The sequence below is a fragment of the Bubalus bubalis genome, chromosome 11 (assembly GCF_019923935.1).
Source record: "Bubalus bubalis isolate 160015118507 breed Murrah chromosome 11, NDDB_SH_1, whole genome shotgun sequence".
Taxonomy (NCBI): Eukaryota; Metazoa; Chordata; class Mammalia; order Artiodactyla; family Bovidae; genus Bubalus; species Bubalus bubalis.
Genome location: NC_059167.1, coordinates 61,809,068 through 61,831,201, shown reverse-complemented (window position 1 = coordinate 61,831,201; position 22,134 = coordinate 61,809,068). Strand labels below are relative to the sequence as shown.

At 37.3% G+C, this 22,134-nt stretch overlaps 1 long non-coding RNA gene across 1 annotated transcript in view; it reads left to right on the top strand.

Annotated features, from left to right (window-relative positions):
* Positions 1–22,134, top strand: part of LOC123328094 — a 418,849-nt gene that overhangs the window by 217,254 nt on the left and 179,461 nt on the right. The window contains exon 7 of the long non-coding RNA XR_006542859.2: positions 8,297–8,346. This is a non-coding gene — a long non-coding RNA (uncharacterized LOC123328094). The remainder of the gene's footprint in view (positions 1–8,296; positions 8,347–22,134) is intronic.

Here is a 22,134-nt window from a genome sequence, read left to right as displayed (position 1 = left end):
AGAACCCCCCCAAAAATTAAGTACCAGATTGTCTAGAAGCATAAACACAAGGGGTAAAATTTTACCTTTCGCTATATTAATGCAAATCTTGTCACAGTCATGAATATATTATTTTTAATCTTCTGGGTCTGAGATTGCCATATCAGAATTTAGCCCATTTATCCTATGGATATAACACATTACATATGTACCAGAGAACTCATCTTCTTTTGATTTCTTTTTATTGGTATTACAAAATAGAGCCAGCTTATTTTCTTATAGAATCTGAGAACAATCTCCAACCCTGAAACGGTAAGGGACCATCATTCCCGTGTAAACTAGAGTGGTGCTTGACATTGCTAATCCTGGCAGACTCCCCCTCCAGAGTTATCACACAAAACAAGTTGATTGAATTGATCAGTGAATTCAGCCAATCACTGATTGATTCCATGAAGCAATCATACCTCCACGATGATGAGTTTTTCAACCTTGATAAAGTTGCATGTTAGTATTGTATAGACATAGTTCAGATTTCCCAGAATTTACTTAGGGCCCATTTTTATTTGGTTACATTTCCCATTAATGTGTAGCTGAATAGTGTGTGTGTGTGTGTGTGTGTGTGTGTGTGTGTGTGTGTGTATGTGTGTAGAAGGGGGGCAGGACTTTGTAGTCCTTAGATATCGTGCATTATATTGCACTATTATGTATACTTACTCTATCCACTCAAAATTCAGAATCTATAGATAAAAACTAAACATGATAGGCAAGAAAATGTAATGGTTTGGGATTTCCATTTAAAATGGAAACACACCAAGAGACTATGAACCCATCTTCATTAATATTTTAGTTTATATTCACATTGCTGACTTACCTATCAGAAATATTCTTTGTTCCTGTCATTTATTTTATTCGTTTTCATGCACTCCACAGCATAATTGCAGATGGACCTCCTGGGATGGTGAGATGTTCTGTATATACACACTAGACAACCTATAAATGACAGTGAATTTACTTGTCTAGGAGTTGACCTGGAAGGAGTGAGATTATGAATCATAATAATCAAAGTGTTGGGTCCCCATGCATAAATATAATGAATACTTACTGAGTAGTTACATTAGCAAAGCACAATCCATGTTTTACATGAATTACTTTCATTTAATCATCTCAACAGTCTTATAAGATATGCACTGTTTACTGTTGTTGTTCACTCAGTTGTGTCTGACTCTTTGCAGCTCCATGAACTGCAGCACGTCAAGCTTCCCTGTCCTTCACAATCTCCTTGAGTTTTCTCAGACTCATGTCCATTGAGTCAGTGATGCCATCCAACCATCTCATCCTCTGTCACCCCCTTCTCCTTTTGCGCTCAATCTTTCCCAGCATCAGGGTCTTTTCCAGTGGGTCAGCTCTTCACATCAGGTGGCCAGAGTATTGGAGCTTCAGCTTCAGCATCAGTCCTTTCAATAAATATTCAAGGTTGATTTCCTTTAGGATTGACTGTTTTGATCTCCTTGCAGTCCAAGGGACTCTCAAAAGTCCTCTCCAGCACCACAGTTCAAAAGCATCAATTCTACAGTGCTCAGCCTTCATTATGGTCCAACTTTCACATCCATATGTGACTAATGGAAAAACCATAGTTTTGACTACATGTACCTTTGTCAACAAAGGGATGTCTCTGCCCTCTAATACACTCTCTAGGTTTGTTATAGCTATTCTTCCAAGGAGCAAGCATCTTTTAATTTCATGGCTGCAGTCACAGTCTACCTTGATTTTAGAGCCCAATAAAATGAAATCAGACACTGTTTCCACATTTCCCTCATTGTTATTGCCCATTATTTGTACGTGAGGAAAGTAAGTCTTGGAATGCTTAAGTCATTACTCACAACTGCCTAACTTGTATTCTTTATTTTTCAATTTTATTGAGAAGTAATTGATATACATAATGATATAAGTTTAAGGTGTACAACATGATGGTTTGACTTACATATATTAAGAAATGATCACAATAATAGGTTTAGTTAACCTTTATTTCATTTAAACACGATAAAAGAAAACAATTCTCCTTGCAATGTTTAATGTGTGTTTTTAAGCAACATGCTATAACAATGTGGGATTTCTGTTTCAAAATGTATGAGTTCCTTGAACAGGAGGACTATATAGTTATGTAATTACCGATATAAAAATCAAAGCAAGCCTTTATTCTCTTTTTAACACTCAAAATTCTCCAAGCCAGGCTTCAGCAATATGTGAACTGTGAACTTCCTGATATTCAAGCTGGTTTTAGAAAAGGCAGAGGAACCAGATTAAATTGCCAACATCTGCTGGATCATGGAAAAAAGAGCTCCAGAAAAACATGTATTTCTGCTTTATTGACTATGCCAATGCCTTTGACTGTGTGGATCATAATAAACTGTGGAAAATTCTTCAAGAGATGGGAATACCAGACCACCTGACCTGCCTCTTGAGAAACCTGTATGCAGGTCAGGAAGCAACAGTTAGAACTGGACATGGAACAACAGACTGATTCCAAATAGGAAAAGGAGTTCATCAAGGCTGTATATTATCACCCTGCTTATTTAACTTATATGCAGAGTACATCATGAGAAATGCTGGGCTGGAAGAAGCACAAGCTGGAATCAAGATTGCCGGGAGAAATATCGATAACCTCAGATATGCAGATGACACCACCCTTATAGCAGAAAGGGAAGAGGAACTAAAAAGCCTTTTGATGAAAGTGAAGGTGGAGAATGAAAAAGTTGGTTTAAAGTTCAACATTCAGAAAACAAAGATCATGGCATCTGGTCCCATCACTTCATGGGAAATAGGTGGGGAAACAGTGGAAACAGTGTCAGACTTTATTTTTCGGGGCTCCAAAATCACTGCAGATGGTGACTGCAGCCATGAAATTAAAAGACGCTTACTCCTTGGAAGGAAAGTTATGACCAACCTAGATAGCATATTCAAAAGCAGAGACATTACTTGCCAACAAAGGTTCGTCTAGTCAAGATATGGTTTTTCCTGTGGTCATGTATGGATGTGAGAGTTGGACTGTGAAGATGGCTGAGTGCCGAAGAATCGATGCTTTTGAACTGTGGTGTTGGAGAAGACTCTTGAGAGTCCCTTGGCCTGCAAGGAGATCCAACCAGTCCATTCTGAAGGAGATGAGCCCTGGGATTTCTTTGGAAGGAATGATGCTAAAGCTGAAACTCCAGAACTTTGGCCACCTCATGTGAAGAGTTGACTCATTGGAAAAGACTGATGCTGGGAGGGATTTGGGGCCGGAGGAGAAGGGGACAACAGGGGATGAGAAGGCTGGATGGCATCACTGACTCAATGGACATGAATCTGGGTGAACTCTGGGAGTTGGTGATGGACAGGGAGGCCTGGCGTGCTGTGATTCATGGGGTCGCAAAGAGTCGGACACGACTGAGTGACTGAACTGAACTGAACTGAACTGACATGTAAAAGTGAAAAATGGATGTCTCAGTGTTGTCAACCATGCAGTTTTTGTTGCAAGATTCATAGGATGAATATAATACCATGATCAAAAAGTGGAAGGGGAATGCTGTGGAGAAAGACTGAAAGAGGACTAGCAGTATTTCCTAGGCTTATCACATGACTGCACTTGAAATCTCAGATAATAGACTGTTTAAAGAATCAGAGCTAATAGGGCAGTTCATTTCTTTACATAAGGTGTTCTTATTCTTCTCAGATATAAATTAGCCCAATCATATTAAATATCACACAGTGTATGTAGAGCTGGGTAATGATCTCCATCAAATAATGAGTGCAGAGGGTTCACTTCACTCAGAGTGCCTCTGTTCCAGCTGTTTCTACTTATCTTAATTTTCCTAATTGGGTTACAATTAGGCTGTGATTGAGACATTAACATGGGAATTGGAGCTTTTCAACAAAAGGGCTTACTTCTTTTATTGTTTTGTGGTTCTCAACTTTCAGAGGCCTATTTCTTGCTACATGTTAATCAAAAAAATATTACAAAATATTTAAGACAAGCTTATGGCACACAAAGAATAACCTATTTACATCTGTATAGAACTAGCAATTTGACAGTAAGAAAAACACTATTCAGGAATTTTTTTTCAATTTTGACTAGGGCATGAGATATTTATTTTAAAACTATTATTTTTGTTTCTGACATCATCCCCAGGTCTGACTTCGATTACTCAAAGGAAAGCTATCCGGTGGACAAGCTTTAGATTGGAATGGTAAAAGTCAAGTCTAAGCCCTTGCTATTCAGAGTATGATCCTTGGATCAAGAGCATCAGTTTCACCAGGGAGCTTGTTGGAAATTCAGCATCTCAAACTTGGTTGATTTTAATCCTATTGAAACAGAATCTGCATTTTAACAAGATCCCTGAGTAATTGATATGCATATTAAAGTTTGAGAAATTCTGTTAGAGCCTGATTATAGCAACAAATTAAAGGCAATTCCAAATTTAAAAAATTATCTCATCCTGCATTCTGATCATATATAAGAAACTATGAAATCTCAACTAGTAGATTAGTGACAATTAAGTTTAACTTTTTAATAGCATCACTACTTTAGATTTTAGAGAATAAGTTAAAAGATTTTAAAAGCATTATCTGAGAAAAGTATAGGGGCAGAGTTGAGTTGGAAACTGTTGGTTCTTTTAGTTGTTCTCTATGGAATCTAGACAGGCTAATATTTTTCTCTGTGGGTCAGGGCTTCTGAAACTTAAGGCTCCACAACCAGTGGAAAGTGTTTCATTCCATTCATAAATCTCCCCACTATGTTTTCTTACTCATTTTAGTAATTGTGGACCTCTTATTACTTCTCTTTACCCACTTAAATGCACTTTGTCATTTAAAACTTTTGTAATATGCTTTCAGGACTTCCCTGGTAGTCCAGCGGTTTAGACTCTGAGCTTCCACTGCAGGGGTTGCAAGTTTGACCCCTAGTTAGGGAATGAAGATCCCACATGCCATGCCTCTCAGTAAAAAAACAAGTGTGTTTTCAAAATTCCTGTTTTAGAAGAGCAGATTCCTAAGGAATGCTGTGTTGCTATTTATTAGAGGGTAATCTATTGCCGGCCATTGGTGTCAAGGTGACTTAGCTGAGATTTTTGCAGTTGTCCTGTGAAAAGCAGGACACCCTTGTTAAGCTTTTCATTCTGTTGGTGATCACTATTATCTTTTCTTCATTTGTTGCTTTGATGTCCTGAGATTTGAGAATGTTATCCACTAGTTTTATCTGTACTTCAGTTACTGGACTACCCAGTTCCTGGCTGAGGTGGAATTTTATCATTTCTGTAACTAGTTTGATAGGCCAGATAAGGCAATGGCACCCCACTCCAGCACTCTTGCCTGGAAAATCCCATGGACGGAGGAGCCTGGTGGGCTGCAGTCCATGGGGTTGCTAAGAGTCGGACACGACTGAGTGACTTCACTTTCACTTTTCACTTTCATGCATTGGAGAAGGAAATGGCAACCCACTCCAGTGTTCTTACCTGGAGAATCCCAGGGACAGGGGGAGCCTGGTGGGCTGCCGTCTCTGGGGTCACACAGAGTCAGACATGACTGAAGCGACTTACCAGCAGTAGCAGTAACAGGTTTGATAGCCAGGACTGGTAATATTTGGAGCAAGTCATTGGAGGACAGTTTACCCAGGCTTCAAAAATTATCTCTGCTGCAATTTGCCATGTACTTCATCTTATCAACATTATATATAATCAATATTCAGAATATCTATATGCCCCAGCCTCTCTTTTATCTTCCTTCACTTTCATCATCAACTATTAACCTTTTCAAGAACTTGAGGAAAGGTGCAGGCCTTTGCTGCTTCATAATTTTTACAGGACCTGAATACATGTCCTGATCTGTGGCTGTATTCTGAGATAATGAAGGGATTTCTATCTTTGCCTTCTGCTCCCCTACTAAGCATTGATTAAGGCAGCAAACACTGGTTCCTTGTACCTGGACAAGTATGTCCTTCTTTATTCTACATGGTCTCTTCATTGGAAAAAGTTTATATATTCGTGGTCAGCTCAGTCACTTTCCAAGTATTCATATAGATGCTCACAAGACATTTCTCCCAGGGAATTTCTGTGGCCTTCTATAATTTTTACCACCTGAGTACCATTTTCTGACTGAAGTTCTCCTTTGTGTGTTTGTATCTCATTTTGCTGGACATGTGCCTTTGTGGATTACCTGTGTAACTCTTCTTTAAAGCGTCCCCTCCCTGATAGCTTTGTTCTTTTCACTGTGGGAACTCTATTCATAGTGACTCTGGATGAGGTGTTTCTACTCCTCATTCTTGGTGCTATCAGCCACCCATCTGGTCCTCATATTATTTTCTGTTACTTACAACAATAAACCTTAAATAACTCAGGAACATACATGTCTTCATTCTCTTTACTTCCCTAAAATAATTTTGAAAAACATGGCAAAAATTTAAAATTAAACTGAGGTGATGAATTTATGGATTTTTGGCTTATTATATTTACTTTAAGATTTGAATTATTTCATGGTGATGATAGTTTTAAAATATAATTTTTCTAAATAGTTTTAAATATTAAAAATGAAGGAAAATGCAGAATACCTATGAACAACTTTGTCAAGCTCTTGTATGGCTATGCTATTATTGACTCGGGCAAAGCAACAATGCCAGGAAAGTTTAAGCTTTGAGTAAGCCACTTGCCATGTGGTTCCCCAAAACACAAATCTTGGTCCCTACAAACCAGGTGCTTATTAATTTTGATCTCAAAATGGCCTTTCTTGCTCAATAACTACTAATCCTCCAACTCAATTCTAATTCTCTTCTCTCTAAACAATTCATATTATTTGTATTTTTAATGTTTCCTACCACCAGAATGAGAAGAGTTGACTCATTGGAAAAGACTGTGATGCTGGGAGGGACTGGGGGCAGGAAGAGAAGGGGACAACAGAGGATGAGATGGCTGGATGGCATCACTGACTCAATGGGCATGAGTTTGAGTGAACTCCGGGAGTTGGTGATGGACAGGGAGGCCTGGCATGCTGCAATTCATGGGGTTGCAAAGAGTCACACACGACTGAGCGACTGAGCTGAACCACCAGAATATAACTTCCATGAAGGCACACAATACATCCAGTACCTATAATAGTGCCTACAACATAGTGAGCACTAAGTAAATGCTTGATGAATGGATAGATCAGCAAGAGAATTGATGTCAGGTAATATGCTTTTGGGGCTTCCCAGGTGGTGCTAGTGGTAAAGAATCTACCTGGCGATGCAGGAGATGCAGGACTGCAGTTTTGGTGCCTGGGTTTGGAAGATCCCCTGGAGTAGGAAATGGCAATCCACTCTAGTACTCTTGCCTGGAAAATTCTGTGGGCAGAGAAGCCTGGCAGGCTACAGTGCATGGGATCACAAAGAGCTGGACACGACTGAGTGACTGAGCACACACATGCATGAATATGCTCTTATACTCTTAGAGTGTCTTGATGTGTGATAGCTGGGCCCTTACAGGGTCTCTTTTCTTGATATCTTTCACATTGTATGCTCTACAAATTCTTGACACATAGATTCAAACTGATGAACCTATAGATAGCTAAAATGCATAGGAATATCTATTAAGATTTACTACCACCAGGAATAGAAATTGTGAATTACCACAATGATCCAAGATCATCTGTATCCTGAATATTGTGGACCCTGGGTCAATGTAAAACATGTTAGGATTTTTTATTTCTCATAGCCACTCCACTGTGAGTAAGCTGAAAGAAATTGGAATTTCCTCAAGATCTATAATAACCAGAAGAAAAGTAAATAAGTTTGATGTTCCTTACACACCTCATTGGTGGAAACTAATACCAGAAAGGGAGGAAAAGAAATGGAAAACACTCAAAACACTCATTGAAGTAGTAAGTTGGCCTTCAGATAGCAGAGAAAGATGAAGAGCATTGTGATAAAGAGCTGCTTCAGAAGGCCATGTTTCTGATTCATTTTCATACTTTGAATGCATCTTTTAAACAAGGATTTAAGGAAGGTGTCTTTACTTAATATGTGTGGAGAAAGCTGCCTCTGGTCTATAATGAGTTTCTTTCAATGAAGTGTGATACTTCACATGGGTTATCCCAACTTGTGTTAAAATTATAGAAGAGATGCATGTCAGGCCAGAGCAAATGTAAATGGCTCTACCACTCCAGTGCCATCATGTAATGATGTGTTATGTCTTAAAATGAAAAGAAGGATATTTTAATTCAACTATTAAAACAAGTGGAAAAGTACAAGACAACTTGGTATATTGTCAGTTATGTTTTTCCTCAATCTTAGAATAAAAATATGTTTTCTTTTCAGTTTTGCTCAAGAAATACTGTGGACCCTCAATGACCCAGAAGCCTATCGCAGTAAGTGCATTTGTCTGTAAAGTTGAGATCAAGAGCAAATAAAGTCTCCAATGTTTAAAAGCAAGGAACAGACAGCTTTACCTTTGAAGCACATTGTGTTATTTGGATACGGCAAGGGAAAATGGAAAAGTAAGAAGCTGTGAACATGGTCTGGAAAGACATTTTCTCTACCTGGCCTACATAATTGCTATAGAGATTATTCATTTGCCATTAGCAGGCAATTTGTTTCCTCAGTATCATGATTTGGCCTATGTCTTTTTTTTTTTCTTTTTGTAAAATTAAGAGTTGAATTTTAGGCCAATGTGTTCTAACCTGTGCAGATTCCCTTCCACCCCCAAGAACTATTTTAAGTTCCTATATGGATAGTATACCCTCTTAAACTACAGGCTCCACAGATGGGGAATTGAGTGCAATGGAAAACTGAGATTCCTACTACTGCTCTAGCCCCAATGAGAGCATCCTTTTGTGTTTTAACAATTAATATTTTACCTTTACATATCATTCCTTGAATTTGTGAGATTGTTTCCCATTTTGACATGAATCCACTTGGAATTGCCAAAAGACGGACATTTTATTGGACATCTACAATTTTGTATAAATTAGATTCTTCTTCCTCTTTCCCTTTGTCTCCTCTGCTCTCTCTCTCCCACTGTTATTTACTCTCCTTTTCTCCTCTCCTTCTTTCTGTTTTCTTTTCTTAGCCTACCTATTGCTTTCAGAATGGGAAAAGCACAAAGGCCCTCACTCTTTTTGCAAATATTTATCTCTCTGGTCAAAAGAACCCTGAATCTAAAGTCTGTTTACTTTTAGCCAAATGTGCAATTTTTTCCCCCTATGAGATTCTGTGTTCCATTAGTAGATTCAAGGCTAGATGTCAACTGATGGGTCTTAATTCTCCCTCAATAAGCTTGATTACTGGTTCTGCCTCTTTGTTTTCTCTTTGGAGAAATGAAGAAACTACCAGTCATGTGTAAGATACAGTTATCTTTCACCTGCAGTTGATCAACTCTGTGCTTATCTCCAGGAATCCCTGGAAGTCTGGTATGGACATTTGATAAGAATGAAAATGTGTTAGTTATTGATAAAGGGCAGTTTACCGTTTGAATCTCTCATACAAGTGCCTAGTGCCAAATTCTCTACATTATTTGGAGATGAAATGGTTCAATCTACAGAGCCTGGTCTTAGCTATGTAACCAGTAGGGTGTAAAAAAAAAAAAAAATAGCATTGTAAAGTTTTGAGTGAGCAACTCTGAAAACAAGATGCCTTAGATATGTCTTGTTGGCTTATAGTCTAAAGACAGAAGACATCTGCAATTGAGAAAGGAATTGCAGATGTTCTGCAATGGGCTGCACCTGGAAATGTTAGACCTTCTATGGTGGTACATTCTTTTTCCTGCTGTACTATGCTCTTTGTGTTTTTTTTAAAGCTTTTTGTTGGTACATCCTATGCAGGCTTGTGAGTCCTCTCAATCATCTGGCCCTTTGTAATGGATGCAATTGATCTTTTTTCAGATATACTTGAGAGGTCACTTCAGATAATGTATTATTACTTTTATTTTCTTCCTTGCACTAACTCTGACTAGAGTAAAGCATTTATTTGTAAAATGAAACACAGAATAGTAATAAAAGATTTGTTCCTATTTCCAAAGCTTTTCAGGATGTGAAACATTTTAGAAAAATGTTAGATTATAAAATAAGGGGGTGAGACTCCAAGGAATTTTAGAGGAAAAATCACTGGGAAGTGGTGTTTGACATCTATTTCAATTCAGTGTAACAGATTTTTTGGCTGTATCTCACTGGGTTAGTCGATGTTTACTTAGTGTCATTATTATTGTCTTCAAAAATATGCAAATAAGGCCTTTTAAATGAATTAGCCAGTAGATGTTCCACAGACAATAATTCAAGATCACATTTTAGGGATAGTGAATTTAGAGTCTATAAGTGCCTGTTTGACTTTGGTTCACTAAAATTTTGCAATAAATTTAAGAAAAATATACTATTTAAGGCAGGCTTACTTATAGTTATTTTAAAAGCATTGTTATTAAGTTTCAAAATAATGCTTAATTTTATTGTTTATTCCCATGGTATCCACAGAATTTTTGTCAGATGTTCTTAAAAAACATAATACCTGAAAGATGCATATTAGCATCTGAAAGCCTCAATAATATTTATGAGATGAATATTAAAAGATATTCCTTGTATTGGTGATTACCCTGAATAGAAGGGAACCTTATGACTTTCATGCCAGTTTTCAAACTTCCCTGTAATTTTTTTAAATGCCTATATATAATACATTTTCATAACACACACATATTAGTTTCTTAGTGCTGTGTTTACAAACTAGGCAACAAATGGAGAAATACTAATAAAAGTATTTACTACTTTACTTCTTCCAAGTATTTTAAATTATAATCATGAATGTCTTTTAGAGAACCTATATCATATGCATTCACATTAAAGCTGAATCAATATCATTCATTTAGGAAACATCTGTAGCACCCACGTTTCAGGACACAAAGGTTTTAACATATCTTTTTCAGTTTACACTGCCTTCTCCACCCATTTTCCATCCCTAAGATTGCCAGAATAGAAATATCTGTATTTTTCTTTTGATAAGAACTTTGTTATACCCTATTTTCTGAGATAATACTGCAGAATTTTCAAAGTGATTCTCAGCTATGCTTCGCTAATCTCTCCAGCTGGCAACCCACTCCAGTGTTCTTGCCTGGAGAATCCCAGGGACGGGGGAACCTGGTGGGCTGCCGTCTATGGGGTCGCACAGGGTCGGACACGACTGAAGTGACTTAGCAGCAAACTATATTTAAGGAGAATTGAATTGAATTTTTTTTTGCCTTTGAAATCAACTTTACATTTAAATATACTCCAAAGAAATTCAAAAACAGAGAGACTCAGCTGTGACAACCCAGTTTCTGATAATAAACAGGCTTTACTCCTTTCCTAAGTGAGCATCTCCGATGTAGTTTGACTGATTTATCACTAGAAAAAAAAAATGGAAAAAATTTTTTCTCATCTCCATTACATTCTTGTTTTTGCCAAACTTGTATGTTGAATGTCAAATACATTAAAGGATAAGATTTATTTCTCATTGTAAATTGGTGATATCTAATGAGAATACACAGGCTTCCCTTGTGGCTCAGCTGGTAAAGAATCCACCTGGAATGCGGGAGACATGGGTTTGATCCCTGGGTTGGGAAATTCCCCTGAAGAAAGGAAAGGTTATCCACTCTAATATTCTGGCCTGGAAAATTCCATGGACTGTATAGCCCATGGGGTCACAAAGAGTCAGACACGACTGAGCGACTTTCACTTTCATAATGAGAATAGGAGCAAATGTTTCCCTTTAAAATAAAAGGAATTGTAGTCAGTATATTTCTTATTTCTTCCTTCCTTCCTTCCTTTATTTCTTCTCTCTTTTGCTTTGCTGGCCCTTAGCTGTGACCTGTGGGGTATTATCATGTGGGATCTTTTGTTACCACGCACGGACTCTCCAGTTGTGGCACAGGGGCTCCAGAGCATGCAAGGTCAGCAGTTGTAGCACACAGCTCTTTAGTTGTGTCTCATGGACTCTAGATCATGTGGAATCTTAGTTGCTCCACAGCATGTGGAATCTTCCTTCCCTGACCGCGGATCGAACCTGCACCCCTTGCATTGCAAGGCAGAGTCTTAACCACTGAACCACCAAGGAGGTCCCTGTCAATACACTATTTAGAAGCTTGAGGTAAACAAAGACTGAGGTGGGAAAGACCAGATGTTTAACGCTGTAACCTAAGGAACAAAGAATAAAAGTATTCCTCTTATCTAATTAAAAAAGAAAGGAAAGCTTGAAAATAATCTAAAGACATGATTTTTTTTAAATATTTTATTTTTAAACTTTACAATATTGTATTAGTTTTGCCAAATATAAACAAAGCAAACCAATCTAGTATTTTTTACTTCAACTATAAATAGACAAGCTAAAAGGGATATGTCATAACACAGACATTAATATTTGAGATCTCTAATATCCTGAACATGAAAAGTGATATACATATTAATAGTTTGTTCAATATATTGTCGAATTTTAGTTGAGTGTGTATGGATTTGATGACTTTCAAAGTCCTTCCAGCTCCATGAGTTGCTGAGTCTCTCAAGGATCACCTTCCACTGTTTGACATAATTATACCTGCAAAACAGCCTTTCATCATATATAATAAAAACAGGCTTAAAAAAATGAGATGAAGATAGGAATGTTTAATCTAATTTCATTTTACAGATTAGAACAAAAGGACTAAGTTTTTGTAGTGTTTGGTTTTTTTTTCTCCATAAAACAGTAACTTTATTTTTAAGATAAAACCCATCATTAGATATCTTTCTTTTTACGTCTCAGTGGTTTTGTGTAGCTTTGAGCAATATGCAATATGTTCTCCTTTCCTTGAGGTTGTCTGATATAAGTGAATTTGTGGTGGCATAAATATATTAAAGAGAACCATGTTGCTCTGTTAAAAAAACGCTGACATCAATACTTCCCTATAAGGAGAGGGTAAATAAAAGAGAAGTTTATCTTATGTTAGGTATACATTGTCCTCTTTACACATCCCACTGCATGAAAAACTAAGCATAAGCACTTTTCCAATAGCCGTGTTTAATAGAAATATAACACAGAGAAAGCAAATAATGGATGAATTTTAGGTGTTTGGTACATGGACATATAGAAATATATAAGGTCATTATATATTTGCAAACAAAGAACAAGATCCTTGAGGTCTAGTGCTTTTTAATTTACTTTAGAATATCCACCACCACATGATTTAAAAATTATCATTTCCCATATTAATTTCTGATATACCAAATTCATGTTGAAGATACTCACCAGACAAAGGAGGATATCTGGAATAGTTCATGCTACACCTATGATAATGATATTGTTATCAACTATCCCCTTAAAAATCTCCCTCAATAGATCTATACAAATAATCAAGGGCTAAAACTTTATATCAGGATTATTTGATGTATAATACTGAAACAAAAAAATTCTTTAATATAAAATATATTCAATAGCATAAAAGCTAAACTGGACACTACCAGCTTAGTTTTTATGTTCAGTTCAGTCACTCAGTCATGTCCAACTCTCTGCAACCCCATGGATCGCAGCACGCCAGGCCTCCCTGTCCATCACCAATTCCTGGAGTTCACTAAAACAGACATCCATCGAGTCGGTGAAGCCATCCAGCCATCTCATCCTCTGTCGTCCCCTTTTCCTCCTGCCCCAAATCCGTCCCAGCATCAGAGTCTTTTCCAATGAGTCAACTCTTCGCATGAGGTGGCCAAAGTACTGGAGTTTCAGCTTTAGCATCATTCCTTCCAAAGAATACCCAGGGCTGATCTCCTTTAGAATGAACTGATTGGATCTCCTTGCAGTCTAAGGGACTCTCAAGAGTCTTTTCCGACACCACAGTTCAAAAGCATCAATTCTTCGGCAATCAGCTTTCTTCACAGTTCAACTCTCACATCCATGCATGACCATTGGAAAAACCATAGCCTTCATTAGACGAACCTTTGTTAGCAAATGTCTCTGCTTTTCAATATGCTATCTAGGTTGGTCATAACTTTCCTTCCAAGGAGTAAGCGTCTTTTAATTTCATGGCTGCAGTCACCATCTGCAGTGATTTTGGAGCCCCCCAAAATAAAGTCTGACACTGTTTCCACTGTTTCCCCATCTATTTCCCATGAAGTGATGGGACCAGATGCCATGATCTTCGTTTTCTGAATGTTGAGCTTTAAGCCAACTTTTTCACTCTCCACTTTCACTTTCATCAAGAGGCTTTTTAGTTCCTCTTCCCTTTCTGCCATAAGGGTGGTGTCATCTGCATATCTGAGGTTATTGATATTTCTCCTGGTAATCTTGATTCCAGCTTGTACTTCTTCCAGCCCAGCGTTTCTCATGATGTACTCTGCATAGAAGTTAAATAAGCAGGGTGACAGTATACAGCCTTGACGTACTCCTTTTCCTATTTGGAACCAGTCTGTTGTTCCATGTCTAGTTCTAACTGTTGCTTCCTGACCTGCATATAGGTTTCTCAAGAGGCAGGTCAGGTGGTCTGGTATTCCCATCTCTTTCAGAATTTTCCACAGCTTATTGTGATCCACACAGTCAAAGGCTTTGGCATAGTCAATAAAGCAGAAATAGATCTTTTTCTGGAACTCTCTTGCTATTTTGATCATCCAGCGGATGTTGGCAATTTGATCTCTGGTTCCTCTGCCTTTTCTAAAACCAGCTTGAACATCTGGAAGTTCATGGTTCACTTACTGCTGAAGCCTGGCTTGGAGAATTTTGAGCATTACTTTACTATTGTGTGAGATGAGTGCAATTGTGTGGTAGTTTGAGCATTCTTTGGCAATGCCTTTCTTTGGGATTGGAAGGAAAACTGACCTTTTCCAACAAAGGTCCGTCTAGTCAAAGCTATGATTTTTCCAGTAGTCATGTATGGATGTGAGAGTTGGACTGTGAAGAAAGCTGAGTGCCAAAGAATTGATATTTTTGAACTGTGGTATTGGAGAATACTCTTGAGACTCCCTTGGACTGTAAGGAGATCCAATCAGTCCATTCTAAAGGAGATCAGTTCTGGGTGTTCTTTGGAAGGAATGATGGTAAAGCTGAAACTCCAGTACTTTGGCCACCTCATGCGAAGAGTTGACTCATTGGAAAAGACTCTGATGCTGGGAGGGGTTGGGGGCAGGAGGAGAAGGGGATGACAGAGGATGAGATGGCTGGATGGCATCACCGACTCGATGGACATGAGTTTTAGTGAACTCCAGGAGTTGGTGATGGACAGGGAGGCCTGGGGTGCTGCAATTCACGGGGTTGCAAAAAGTCGGACATGACTGAGCAACTGAACTGAATTGAACTGAAGGTTACCCACTGAGAATTTCGTAGAATTAGGACTTAAAATGAAATAAAGTTAAAACTTAAAAGATTCTGAGCTACTGAGCAACTCTGCTGTACTGTATCTCTAATGAAATAAGGATAATTTTTGAAGGCAAAAGCATCATTTCTGATTTTTTTTTTGCGGTTAATTTGCCCTTAGTAATACATTTAAAATCTTGGAATATTTTACTTCATTTTATTAGTTTTCTATTGGGCTATGCTGCTAAGTCACCTCAGTCGTGTCCGACTCTGTGCGACCCCAGAGAGGGCAGCCCACTAGGCTCCTCTATCCCTGGGATTCTCCAGGCAAGAATACTGGAGTGGGTTGCCATTTCCTTCTCCAATGCATGAAAGTGAAAAGTGAAAGTGAGGTCACTCAGTCGTGCCCAACTCTTAGCGACCCCATGGACTGGAGCCTACCAGGCTCCTCCATCCATGGGATTTTCCAGGCAAGAGTACTGGAGTGGGGTGCCATTGCCTTCTCTGCTATTGGGCTATAACATATTTATATATATATTTAAAATCTTATTTCTGAGCCCAGAAGTCTGATATAGGTTCACTGAGCTAAAATTCAACTGGCAGGGCTGCATTCCTTTCTGGAGGCCCTAGGAGAGAATTTACATTTTTGTCTTTTCCAGCTTCTAGAGACTGCTCTTGATTCTTGATGTAGCTCCTTTTCATCTTCAAAGCCAGTAATGGCCAGTCGAGTTTTTCTCTTGATACTGTCTCTCAAATTCAATTCTCCTACCTTCCTCTTCCCCATTTATGAACCCTTGTGATTACACTGGGCCCACCAAATAATCCATGATAATCTCTTTAAAATCAGCAGATTAGCAACCATAATTTCATCTGTAACTCAAATTCCTCCTTGCCATATAACATAACATATTCACAGGTTCAAAAGATTAGAACCTATATATCTTTGTGTATTAGTGGCTCAGTCTTAACCAACTCTTTACAACCCCATGGGCTGTAGCCTGCCAGGATCCTCTGTCCGTGGAATTCTCCAGGCAGGAATACTGGAGTGGGTTGCCATGCCCTTCTCCAGGGGATCTTCCCGACCCAGGGATTGAACCTGGGTCTCCTGCATTGCAGGCAGATTCTTCACTATTTGAGCTATAGATATCTTTGGGAGATCATTATTCTGCCTTCTTATGTACCCCTCTTCTTATGTACTATATGGGTATTTTGTACCTGTATGTGTGTATGTACATGTGTGTGCCAAATATCATCACAATATAATGGGAAATTTAATTATCCATTTAATTGACTGTACCTTAGACATTTTTGTTCACTAGTCTAAAATTTAGAAAGTGTTATCTTATTGCCATTGATGAGTTAATTTTTTTTGTTTGTTTTTGGAAATTCCCATTTTGTCAATAAATTAAAGTGAGACAGTGTGAGAACTGCAATTAAGGCTCCCTACAGGATTGGGAAAATAATGGTTGACATGGACCACCTTTCTAAGTATCTGCAGGTTGCGGTTTGTAGCCAGTAGAGGCTTATCTACTCTTTGGAACTCTTTGGAACCATACTGGTAAAAATTTTTAAGTCTGTGAAAATGTCTGTTTGAAACCTTTGATAATGTCTGTTATTATCTGGGGTCATTTGCTTACATTCACTTTGCTGTTTTAACTTGTTTCATGAAAAGCAAAGGGAAATTAAAAGATAAAACTCTTTTTATCTTTTTATTATTGTTGTTTTTATTGTTTATTTTTGTTTTTTTGTTTTATTTTATTTTTTGTTTATTTTGTTTATTTTTGTTTTTATTTTATTGTTTATTATTGTTATTATTATTATTTATTATTGTTAAATTTATTTAAACAACCACATATGCTTGTTTTGTCTTCAAAGTATTGGATTTAAACATGAGAAAGAGCACTCATTTTATTGGTATACTTTATATATAATATTTAAAAATGGAAGAAACTGCTCCTAAATATTTATAGAGTAACTTGAATCATGCTCAACTGTTTGCTCTCTTTTTAAATCATACCTTATAATTCAAAATTTACATAGTCCAATAATTCTCAGCAGTAAGAGAATATTTATTACAAAGCTAGAAAATCTTATTTTCACTGTATTAACTTATTCCTGAGGGCACTTTTCTTTAGGATTCAAGTCCTTTCTTGGAAATAATAACATAGAGATGCAGGCCTGAAGACCGAAATACACAAGCAATGTCTATATGCAAACAAACATGGAGCATAAAATAATCACTGTGAACATCTGTGTGTATGACTCACATGATGATTCTATGGAAAAGTACGAAAAGGAGTTGTAGCAATAATTTAGCCTGAGTCCATGAATTAGAAGCACATAAATGCAAGAAGCATTTTTTCTCAACTTAAAAAAAAAAACTACTCCCTCTTAAGAAACCTTTCTAGACATACTATTCTTGTTGTTCACACCTTTCTGTCTACGGAATTTTAATACCATAGATTTACTGTGTGTCTGTTTATATATGGTGCCCCTTTGGAGAACCACAAACTCTTATATCTAAGATGCCACCTCCCAAAGAAACAATTGGCCACATATTCAAGACAAAATCATCTGCATTGAAAATGCATAACACAGAGTGGCAGCAAGGAAGCTCACCAGGTTGTTATTCAAAACTGTGCATTTTACTGACAGGAAGCTGAGACACAGGGAAGGAAACTGATTTGTCTAAAATAATGCATACTTAATTGGTGTTAAAACAAAAGAAGTATGAGGCTTAGAACTTAGTCAATTTGTTTTTCTATATACCTAATATTGACCAAAACAAGAACCATTGGAAAGAAAAAACCCATAGTACCTGCATGGTGACTAAGTGATGATGTAACTCTTGGACCCTCAAAATTACATCTTAGTCTGATATTTTAATATAAACAGAATGTAACATATGAAAGTTCAAAAGCTATGCATTACTTATATGATAATTTATAATAGAAAAAAGTCCTATGAGAAGAGCTCCGCAATGGAGACTTAAACATTGCAATACAAGGCAAGGCTTGTTTAAAGGTCAATCACTGGTATACTCTTGGTATTTTCCTTGGGTTAGAGCTTGTTCAACAAAGTAAGGAGTTCACAACTGTCAGATGCTGGCATTTCAAAGGGTAAAAGGTGGCTTCATGAAATAAGACAAAAATCTTTTTGTACAATATTGTATTAAATATCATCTAGAAAGAGTGTTAAATTTTTTCTTTCTGTTTATAAAAATTTATCTCCTTTCTTAGAGTAGCACAAATAAAAATAATAGTCATGATCAGAAAATAAAACTGCCATCAAGTCCTGGTAAGTAAGTAAGTAAAGTCGTTCAGTCGTGTTTGACTCTTTGAGACCCCATAGATGGTAGCCTACCAGGCTCCTCTGTCCATGGGATTTACCAGGCAAGAGTACTGGAGTGGGTTGCAATTTCCTTCTCTACAAGTCCTGGTAGTCCTGATCTAAATGATTACAAAGATTTAGTAGAATATTGTTAAATTCAGAGCACTAAACAATGTACTGTGATTAAATTCCACCATTTAGAGAGAAAAAAACAAGCCATGTTCCTTGGTCATAGGGACATATGGTTTCTGACAGGTAACTACATATATTCCTAGTTGGAAGCACTAGACCTCTAATTAAAACTAGCAGGATTCTCTTAGTCCAATGAATAATTTTTAAATTGCTTCATTCTACATGATTGACTTTTAATGCATTCCCAGAAGTATTAGAAATAGCTGTTGCAAAGTAATACAAAGAATGTGCAACTCACAGGGAAAACATAGTAGTTATAGTAGAGGGAGATATATAACTAATCTAACTAAAGCATGTATTTAAACTTTGAAGACATGAATAAGTAGTTATGTCCTTGTCTTGACCCATGTGTTTGAACATGATAACATTTATTTCCCTTGAAATCACGCTTTATCCCATTCACCTACCCTAAATTTGTCTCAAGGTCAGTAAACTCAGGTAAACTGCTCTTCAATTTCATTCATATAGATTTCCTAGGACTTTGTCACTTTTTTATTAGCCTTACCCCCAAATCAATTTTGAATTTTGCCTGGTCCCTGACTCTTGGTTTATATTCCATTGTGATTTTCCTCTACCCTTCACAGGCTGCACCCTTAAACCTAGTAAATTTTTGTCTTAATATTTTATTCCTATATATCAACTAGAATATAACACTTAATTCTCAGATCCTGGCACCATATCTCCCAAGCAGACATCATTGGCTGGTGCCCTAGCTGAGAGCACTCTATAGAAGTCAGATAATTTATTTTATCATGTTTTCTTTTATTCATCACAAAAATATCTGTTGAGCATTTCAATAGTCAGGGAACTCTGCTAGGCTTGGAGACACAGTGGTGAAGAGAAATGATTGCTTTTTAATTCATGGATATTCCATTCTATTTAAGGAGACAAATCTAAAAAATAATAGCCTAACTGCACAGTTAATGATTCCATTATAATTTTGATAAATACTACAAATAAGCTCACAGAGCATTTGTAACTAGAAACTTGTCTATGCTGATAAGTCAGGGAAGATGTCACTGTATGAATGATATTTCATCTGAGGCTCAAAAAATGTGGTTTTCTTTTCAAAGAATAAGGAGAGAAACAAGAGTGAGTGAAAAGCACAAAGGACCTACAACAACTAGGCGGCTCATTAGCAGAAGTGTGAGAAAACCAGTGTGGTAGAAAGTAAGGGATGAATCGAGGTGAATAAATGCATCAGTCATGGAGATAGATGCCAGATTATGCAGGACAATTCCAAGCATTTTTTAATTTTACCAGAGGATCTCTCTCCTGGAATGTGGGGATGGCTGTGTAGAGGCCTCTCTCTGTCTCTTGCTTGTTTTGTGAGCAGTCAAATCAGGTTCTTTGGGAATGACATGAATATTGAATGGAAGTCAAATGGAGGGTAGCATTGTACCATGGGGTTTGAAGGCCTGTTTTTTGGAAAACTCCCTTGTAGGTAGGGGGGGCCACCACTTTCATGCATCTTTAAGAGTTTCCACTATTTCCTGGCCACCATTGTTTGTAACGATAGTGACTTCTCAAATATTTGTTTCCATGTATGTAACGTGTCATTTTTCTCGGGCCACGTTCAAGACTTTTTCTTTACATTTGATTTTCAGCAGTTTGACTATGATATACCTCTGTGTGGTTTACTTTCATCTGTGTTCTGATTGGGGTTCACTAAGACTCGTAAGGGCTTTCCTTCTGGATCAGTGATAAAGAATCTGCCTGCCAATGCAGAAGATGTGGGTTCGATCCCTGGGTTGGAAAGATACCCTGGAGAGGGAAATGGCAACACACTTCAGTATTCTTGCCTGGAAAATTCCATGGACAGAGGAACCTGGTGGGCTACAGTCCATGGGGTGTCAAAGAGTTGGACTCAACTGAGCAACTGAACAACAACAACAATTTTATCATGAGAGTTTTGAGAAGGCATGAATGTCTATAAGGTTATGAAATGACTTGATTATATTTAGGCTTTATAGACTATGGATAATGAATTGAGAGTTGTAAAAAGCAGCTGGCTAAAATCAGATCAAAGGATAAAATCAACAATGAAAAGGCAATCTAAGGGCTAGGAGAAAGTTTTTGCAAATCTTTATCTATAAAGAGTTAATATCTGGAACTTCTATAACTCAACAAAAAAGTGAAATGAAATAATCCTATTAAGAAACGAACAAAGAAATAGACAATTCTCCAAAGATGGTACACAAATGAAAAAAGTATATGAAAATGTGTTTACCATCATTAATCATCAGATAAATATAAGGCAACACAATTATGAGAAACCACTTCCCACCCATTAGGATGGCTACTATTAAAAATAAATGAAATAAGTCCTAGTGAAGATATAGAGAAATTGAAATACTTGTGCTCTATTGGTGGGAATAAATGCAAAATGGTACAACTGCTAGGGAAAACAGTATGGAGGTTCTAAAAAAAAAAAAAAAAGAACTGCAATGTGATCCAGCAATCCTCCTGCTGGGTATAAATACAAAATAATCTAAGGCAGGTCTTGAAAAGATATTTGTATTCCCACATTCGTAGCAGCACTGTTCATAATAAGATGTTGAAACACCACAAATGTCCATCAATGATGAATGAATAAATAAAACATAGTATATACATGCAATTGATTATTCAGTTTTAGGAAAGAAGAAATCTGTCACATGCTTCAACATTGATGAACCTGAAGGACATTAGGCTGAGTGAAATATGCCAATCACAAAAGACATATACTATATGATTCCATTTATATAAGGTATATAAAGTGGTCAAATGCATAGAAACAGAAAGTAAAATGGTAGTTACTAGGGTCTCAGGGGAATGAGGAAAAAGGGATTTGTTGTTTAAAGGCTATCGAGTTTCAGATTGCAAGTTGAAAAAGTTCTGAAGATCTGTTTTGTATCACTGTGAATATACTTAACACTACTGAAATGTACGCTTAAAAATGGTTAAGATTATAAGCTTTATGTTATGTTTTTTTAACCATTATAATAAGTTATTTAGGAGCTATTGCTACAGTTCAAGAAAAAAGTGGATGATAGTTTGGATTAAAATGATAGCAAAAAAAAAAAAAAAGACTGATGTATATAGCAACACAGTCTTATGGACTCTGTGGGAGAGGGAGAGGGTGGGAAGATTTGGGAGAATGGCATTGAAACATGTAAAATATCATGTATGAAATGAGTCGCCAGTCCAGGTTCGATGCACAATACTGGATGCTTGGGGCTGGTGCACTGGGATGACCCAGAGGGATGGTATGGGGAGGGAGGAGGGAGGAGGGTTCAGGATGGGGAACACATGTATACCTGTGGCGGATTCATTTTGATATTTGGCAAAACTAATACAATATTTTAAAGTTTAAAAATAAA